Genomic DNA, 8,397 nt, shown 5'->3' with positions numbered 1-8,397 from the left:
GTGTATCAAGATTGAATCTTTGTAAGAAAATGAGAGTTCTGAGTTTCACTTGTTCGAGTTACCTATGAAGTCGCGAAGGGTGTTTTTATAACTAAAGATTGAATCTTTGAATGAAAATGAGAGTTTCGAGAGAAACTTATTCGAGTTCCCTTTGACGTTCCGAAGAGTGTTTTAATGATCAAAGATTGAATCTTTGAATGAAAATACCTCAATCAAGGTACCTGTGATTTCACTAAACCATTTTAATGTGTAAAGATTGAATCTTTGAAAGAAAATGGGAGTTTTGAGTTAAACTTATTCGAGATCCCCTTGACATCACGAAGAGTGTTTTAATGAGAAAAGATTGAATCTTTGAATGAAATTACCTCAATCAGGGTACCTATTATGTCACTGGACCTTTTTAAATGTATAAAGGTCGAATCCTTTAAACAAAATGAGAGTTTTGAGTTAAATTTATTCGAGATCCCTTTGACGTCACGAAGAGTTTTTAATGAGTAAAGATTGAATGTTTGAATGAAATAACCTCAATCAAGATACCTATTTTGTCACTAGACCGTTTTAATGTATAAAGATTGAATCTCTGAAAGAAAATGAGAGTTTTGAGTTTAACTTCTCCGGGTCACGTGTGAAGTCCCGAAGAGTGTTTTAATGACCAAAGAATGAATCTTTGAACGAAAATACCTCGATCGAGGTACCTATTATGTCACTAGACCATTTTAATATACAAAGATTAAATCTTTGTTAAGAAATGAGAGTTTTGAGTTAAACTTATTCGAGAACACTTCGACGTGACGAAGAGTGTTTTAATGAGTAAGGATTGAATCCTTGAATGAAATTACCTCAATCAAGGTTCCTAATCTGTCACTAGACCTTTTTAATGTATAAAGATTGAATCTTTGAAAGAAAATGAGAGTTTTGAGTTTAACTTATTCGGGTTACGCATGAAGTCGCGAGGAGTGTTTTAATGAGTAACGATTGAATCTTTGAATGAAAATACATCAAATCAAGGTACCTATTACGCCACTAGACCATTTTAATATATAAAGATCAAATTTTTGAAAGAACACGGGAGTTTTGGGTTAAACTTATTCGTGATCCCTTTGACGTCTCGAAGAGTGTTTTAATGAGTAAAGATTGAATCTTTGAATGAAATTATCTCAATCAAGGTACTTTTTATGTCACTAGATGATTTTAATTTATAAAGATTAAATCTTTCAACGAAAATGAGAGTTTCGAGTTAACTTTATTTGAGATCAATTTGACGTCATGAAGAGTGTTTTAATGAGTAAAGACAAGATCATTGAATAAAATTAGCTTAATCAAGGTACCTACTAAGTCACTAGACCTTTTTAATGTATAGAGATGGAATCTTTGAAAGAAAATGAAAGTTTTGAGTTTAACTTATTCGAGTTACCTATGAAGTCGCGAAGGCCGTCTTAATGACTAAAGATTGAATGTTTGAATGAAAATACCTCAACAAAGGTGCTTATTATGTCACTGGACCATTTTAATGTATAAAGATTGAATCTTTGAAAGAAAATGAGAGTTTTGAGTTAAATTTATTCGAGTTCCCTTTGACGTCCCAAAGAGTGTTTGAATGAGTAAAGATTAAATCTTTGAATGAAAATACCTAAATCAAGGTACCTATTATGTCACTCGACCACTTTAACGTATATAGTTATATCTCTAAAAGAAAATTAGAGTTTTGAGTTAAACTTATTCGATATCCCATTGACGTCATGAAGAGTATTTTAATGACTAAAGATTGAATCTTTGAATGAAATTACCTCAAACAAGTTACCTATTAGGTCAGTAGACCTTTTTATTGTATAAAGATTGAATCTTTGAAAGAAAGTGAGAGTTTTGAGTTTAACTTATTCAAGTTACCTATGAAGTCGCAAAGAGTGTTTTAATTGCAAAAGATTGAATCTTTGAATAAAAATACCTCAATAAAGGTACCTATTATGTCATTAGACCTTTTTAAATTTCTAAAGATTGAATATTTCAATGAAAATGAGAGTTTTGAGTCAAACTTATTCGAGATCCCTTTAACGTCCCGAAGAGTGTTTTAATGAGTAAAGATTGAATCTTTGAATGAAAATACCTCAATCAAGGTACCAACTATGTCAATAGACAATTTTAATGTATAAAGATTAAACCTTTGAAAGAAAATGAGAGTTTTGAGTTAAACTTATTCGAGATCCCCCTGACGTCACGAAGAGTGTTTTAATGAGCAAAGATTGAATCTTTGAAACAAATCACCTCAATCAAGGTACCGATTATATCACTAGACCTTTTTAAGGTATAAAGATTGAATCTTGAAAGAGGATGAGAATTTTGAGTAAAACATATTCAAGTTCCCTTTGAGGACGCAAAGAGTGTTTTAATAAGTAAAGATTGAATCTTTGAATGAAAATACCTCAATCAAAGTACCTTTTATGTCACTAGACCATTTTAATGTATAAAGATAAAATCTTTGATAGAAAATAAGAGTTTTGAGTTAAACTTATTTGAGATTCTTTTGACGTCACGGAGAGTGTTTTAATGAGTAAGGTTTAAATCTTTGAATGAAATTACCTGAATCGAGGTACCTATTATGTCACTAGACCTTTTTAACGTATAAAGATTGAATCTTTGAAAGAAAATGATAGTTTTGAGTTTTACTTATTTGAGTGACGTATGGAGTTGCGAAGAGTGTTTTAGTGATTAAAGATCGAATCTTCGAATGAAAATACCTCAATAAAGGTACCTATATGTCAGTAGACCTTATTAACATATAAAAATTGAATCTTTGAAAGAAAATGAGAGTTTTCAGTTGAACTAATTCGAGTTCCCTTTGACGTCCCGAAGAGTGTTTTAATGATCAAAGATTGAATCTTTGATTGAAAATACCTCCATCAAGGTTCCTATTAATTCACTAGACCATTTCAATGTACAAGGGTTGAATCTTTGAAAGAAAATGAGAGATTTGAGTTAAATTGTTCGAGATCACTTCGACGTCACGAAGAGTGTTTTAACGAGTAAAGATTGAATCGTTGAATGAAATTACCTCAATCAAAGTATCTATTATGTCACGAGAACTTTTTAGTGTATCAAGATTGAATCTTTGTAAGAAAATGAGAGTTTTGAGTTTCACTTGTTCGAGTTACCTATGAAGTCGCGAAGGGTGTTTTTATAACTAAAGATTGAATCTTTGAATGAAAATGAGAGTTTCGAGAGAAACTTATTCGAGTTCCCTTTGACGTTCCGAAGAGTGTTTTAATGATCAAAGATTGAATCTTTGAACGAAAATACCTCAATCAAGGTACCTGTGATTTCACTAAACCATTTTAATGTGTAAAGATTGAATCTTTGAAAGAAAATGGGAGTTTTGAGTTAAACTTATTCGAGATCCCCTTGACATCACGAAGAGTGTTTTAATGAGAAAAGATTGAATCTTTGAATGAAATTACCTCAATCAGGGTACCTATTATGTCACTGGACCTTTTTAAATGTATAAAGGTCGAATCCTTTAAACAAAATGAGAGTTTTGAGTTAAATTTATTCGAGATCCCTTTGACATCACGAAGAGTTTTTAATGAGTGAAGATTGAATGTTTGAATGAAATAACCTCAATCAAGATACCTATTTTGTCACTAGACCGTTTTAATGTATAAAGATTGAATCTCTGAAAGAAAATGAGAGTTTTGAGTTTAACTTCTCCGGGTCACGTGTGAAGTCCCGAAGAGTGTTTTAATGACCAAAGAATGAATCTTTGAACGAAAATACCTCGATCGAGGTACCTATTATGTCACTAGACCATTTTAATGTACAAAGATTAAATCTTTGTTAAGAAATGAGAGTTTTGAGTTAAACTTATTCGAGAACACTTCGACGTGACGAAGAGTGTTTTAATGAGTAAGGATTGAATCCTTGAATGAAATTACCTCAATCAAGGTTCCTAATCTGTCACTAGACCTTTTTAATGTATAAAGATTGAATCTTTGAAAGAAAATGAGAGTTTTGAGTTTAACTTATTCGGGTTACGCATGAAGTCGCGAGGAGTGTTTTAATGAGTTACGATTGAATCTTTGAATGAAAATACATCAAATCAAGGTACCTATTACGCCACTAGACCATTTTAATATATAAAGATCAAATTTTTGAAAGAACACGGGAGTTTTGGGTTAAACTTATTCGTGATCCCTTTGACGTCTCGAAGAGTGTTTTAATGAGTAAAGATTGAATCTTTGAATGAAATTATCTCAATCAAGGTACTTTTTATGTCACTAGATGATTTTAATTTATAAAGATTAAATCTTTCAACGAAAATGAGAGTTTCGAGTTAACTTTATTTGAGATCCCTTTGACGTCATGAAGAGTGTTTTAATGAGTAAAGACAAGATCATTGAATAAAATTAGCTTAATCAAGGTACCTACTAAGTCACTAGACCTTTTTAATGTATAGAGATGGAATCTTTGAAAGAAAATGAAAGTTTTGAGTTTAACTTATTCGAGTTACCTATGAAGTCGCGAAGGCCGTCTTAATGACTAAAGATTGAATGTTTGAATGAAAATACCTCAACAAAGGTGCTTATTATGTCACTGGACCATTTTAATGTATAAAGATTGAATCTTTGAAGGAAAATGAGAGTTTTGAGTTAAATTTATTCGAGTTCCCTTTGACGTCCCGAAGAGTGTTTTAATGAGTAAAGATTAAATCTTTGAATGAAAATACCTAAATCAAGGTACCTATTATGTCACTCGACCACTTTAACGTATATAGTTATATCTCTAAAAGAAAATTAGAGTTTTGAGTTAAACTTATTCGATATCCCATTGACGTCACGAAGAGTATTTTAATGACTAAAGATTGAATCTTTGAATGAAATTACCTCAAACAAGTTACCTATTAGGTCAGTAGACCTTTTTATTGTATAAAGATTGAATCTTTGAAAGAAAGTGAGAGTTTTGAGTTTAACTTATTCAAGTTACCTATGAAGTCGCAAAGAGTGTTTTAATGGCAAAAGATTGAATCTTTGAATAAAAATACCTCTATAAAGGTACCTATTATGTCATTAGACCTTTTTAAATTTCTAAAGATTGAATCTTTGAATGAAAATGAGAGTTTTGAGTCAAACTTATTCGAGATCCCTTTAACGTCCCGAAGAGTGTTTTAATGAGTAAAGATTGAATCTTTGAATGAAAATACCTCAATCAAGGTACCTACTATGTCAATAGACAATTTTAATGTATAAAGATTAAACCTTTGAAATAAAATGAGAGTTTTGAGTTAAACTTATTCGAGATCCCCCTGACGTCACGAAGAGTGTTTTAATGAGCAAAGATTGAATCTTTGAAACAAATCACCTCAATCAAGGTACCGATTATGTCACTAGACCTTTTTAAGGTATAAAGATTGAATCTTGAAAGAGGATGAGAATTTTGAGTAAAACATATTCAAGTTCCCTTTGAGGACGCAAAGAGTGTTTTAATAAGTAAAGATTGAATCTTTGAATGAAAATACCTCAATCAAAGTACCTTTTATGTCACTAGACCATTTTAATGTATAAAGATAAAATCTTTGATAGAAAATAAGAGTTTTGAGTTAAACTTATTCGAAATTCTTTTGACGTCACGGAGAGTGTTTTAATGAGTAAGGTTTAAATCTTTGAATGAAATTACCTGAATCGAGGTACCTATTATGTCACTAGACCTTTTTAACGTATAAAGATTGAATCTTTGAAAGAAAATGATAGTTTTGAGTTTTACTTATTTGAGTGACGTATGGAGTTGCGAAGAGTGTTTTAGTGGTTAAAGATCGAATCTTCGAATGAAAATACCTCAATAAAGGTACCTATATGTCAGTAGACCTTATTAACGTATAAAAATTGAATCTTTGAAAGAAAATGAGAGTTTTCAGTTGAACTAATTCGAGTTCCCTTTGACGTCCCGAAGAGTGTTTTAATGATCAAAGATTGAATCTTTGATTGAAAATACCTCCATCAAGGTTCCTATTATTTCACTAGACCATTTCAATGTACAAGGGTTGAATCTTTGAAAGAAAATGAGAGATTTGAGTTAAACTTGTTCGAGATCACTTCGACGTCACGAAGAGTGTTTTAACGAGTAAAGATTGAATCGTTGAATGAAATTACCTCAATCAAAGTATCTATTATGTCACGAGAACTTTTTAGTGTATCAAGATTGAATCTTTGTAAGAAAATGAGAGTTTTGAGTTTCACTTGTTCGAGTTACCTATGAAGTCGCGAAGGGTGTTTTTATAACTAAAGATTGAATCTTTGAATGAAAATGAGAGTTTCGAGAGAAACTTATTCGAGTTCCCTTTGACGTTCCGAAGAGTGTTTTAATGATCAAAGATTGAATCTTTGAATGAAAATACCTCAATCAAGGTACCTGTGATTTCACTAAACCATTTTAATGTGTAAAGATTGAATCTTTGAAAGAAAATGGGAGTTTTGAGTTAAACTTATTCGAGATCCCCTTGACATCACGAAGAGTGTTTTAATAAGAAAAGATTGAATCTTTGAATGAAATTACCTCAATCAGGGTACCTATTATGTCACTGGACCTTTTTAAATGTATAAAGGTCGAATCCTTTAAACAAAATGAGAGTTTTGAGTTAAATTTATTCGAGATCCCTTTGACGTCACGAAGAGTTTTTAATGAGTAAAGATTGAATGTTTGAATGAAATAACCTCAATCAAGATACCTATTTTGTCACTAGACCGTTTTAATGTATAAAGATTGAATCTCTGAAAGAAAATGAGAGTTTTGAGTTTAACTTCTCCGGGTCACGTGTGAAGTCCCGAAGAGTGTTTTAATGACCAAAGAATGAATCTTTGAACGAAAATACCTCGATCGAGGTACCTATTATGTCACTAGACCATTTTAATGTACAAAGATTAAATCTTTGTTAAGAAATGAGAGTTTTGAGTTAAACTTATTCGAGAACACTTCGACGTGACGAAGAGTGTTTTAATGAGTAAGGATTGAATCCTTGAATGAAATTACCTCAATCAAGGTTCCTAATCTGTCACTAGACCTTTTTAATGTATAAAGATTGAATCTTTGAAAGAAAATGAGAGTTTTGAGTTTAACTTATTCGGGTTACGCATGAAGTCGCGAGGAGTGTTTTAATGAGTAACGATTGAATCTTTGAATGAAAATACATCAAATCAAGGTACCTATTACGCCACTAGACCATTTTAATGTATAAAGATCAAATTTTTGAAAGAACACGGGAGTTTTGGGTTAAACTTATTCGTGATCCCTTTGACGTCTCGAAGAGTGTTTTAATGAGTAAAGATTGAATCTTTGAATGAAATTATCTCAATCAAGGTACTTTTTATGTCACTAGATGATTTTAATTTATAAAGATTAAATCTTTCAACGAAAATGAGAGTTTCGAGTTAACTTTATTTGAGATCCCTTTGACGTCATGAAGAGTGTTTTAATGAGTAAAGACAAGATCATTGAATAAAATTAGCTTAATCAAGGTACCTACTAAGTCACTAGACCTTTTTAATGTATAGAGATGGAATCTTTGAAAGAAAATGAAAGTTTTGAGTTTAACTTATTCGAGTTACCTATGAAGTCGCGAAGGCCGTCTTAATGACTAAAGATTGAATGTTTGAATGAAAATACCTCAACAAAGGTGCTTATTATGTCACTGGACCATTTTAATGTATAAAGATTGAATCTTTGAAAGAAAATGAGAGTTTTGAGTTAAATTTATTCGAGTTCCCTTTGACGTCCCGAAGAGTGTTTTAATGAGTAAAGATTAAATCTTTGAATGAAAATACCTAAATCAAGGTACCTATTATGTCACTCGATCACTTTAACGTATATAGTTATATCTCTAAAAGAAAATTAGAGTTTTGAGTTAAACTTATTCGATATCCCATTGACGTCACGAAGAGTATTTTAATGACTAAAGATTGAATCTTTGTATGAAATTACCTCAAACAAGTAACCTATTAGGTCAGTAGACCTTTTTACTGTATAAAGATTGAATCTTTGAAAGAAAGTGAGAGTTTTGAGTTTAACTTATTCAAGTTACCTATGAAGTCGCAAAGAGTGTTTTAATGGCAAAAGATTGAATCTTTGAATAAAAATACCTCTATAAAGGTACCTATTATGTCATTAGACCTTTTTTAATTTCTAAAGATTGAATCTTTGAATGAAAATGAGAGTTTTGAGTCAAACTTATTCGATATCCCTTTAACGTCCCGAAGAGTGTTTTAATGAGTAAAAATTGAATCTTTGAATGAAAATACCTCAATCTAGGTACCTACTATGTCAATAGACAATTTTAATGTATAAAGATTAAACCTTTGAAAGAAAATGAGAGTTTTGAGTTAAACTTATTCGAGATCCCCCTGACGTCACGAAGAG

This window comes from Cornus florida, unplaced genomic scaffold (assembly GCF_030987335.1).
Source record: "Cornus florida cultivar Cherokee Brave unplaced genomic scaffold, ASM3098733v1 CherokeeBrave_3.0.0_Hap2_scaffold_19, whole genome shotgun sequence".
NCBI classification, from domain to species: Eukaryota; Viridiplantae; Streptophyta; class Magnoliopsida; order Cornales; family Cornaceae; genus Cornus; species Cornus florida.
The sequence above is the reverse complement of the archived record's forward strand: the minus strand, read 5'-3'. Positions refer to the sequence as shown.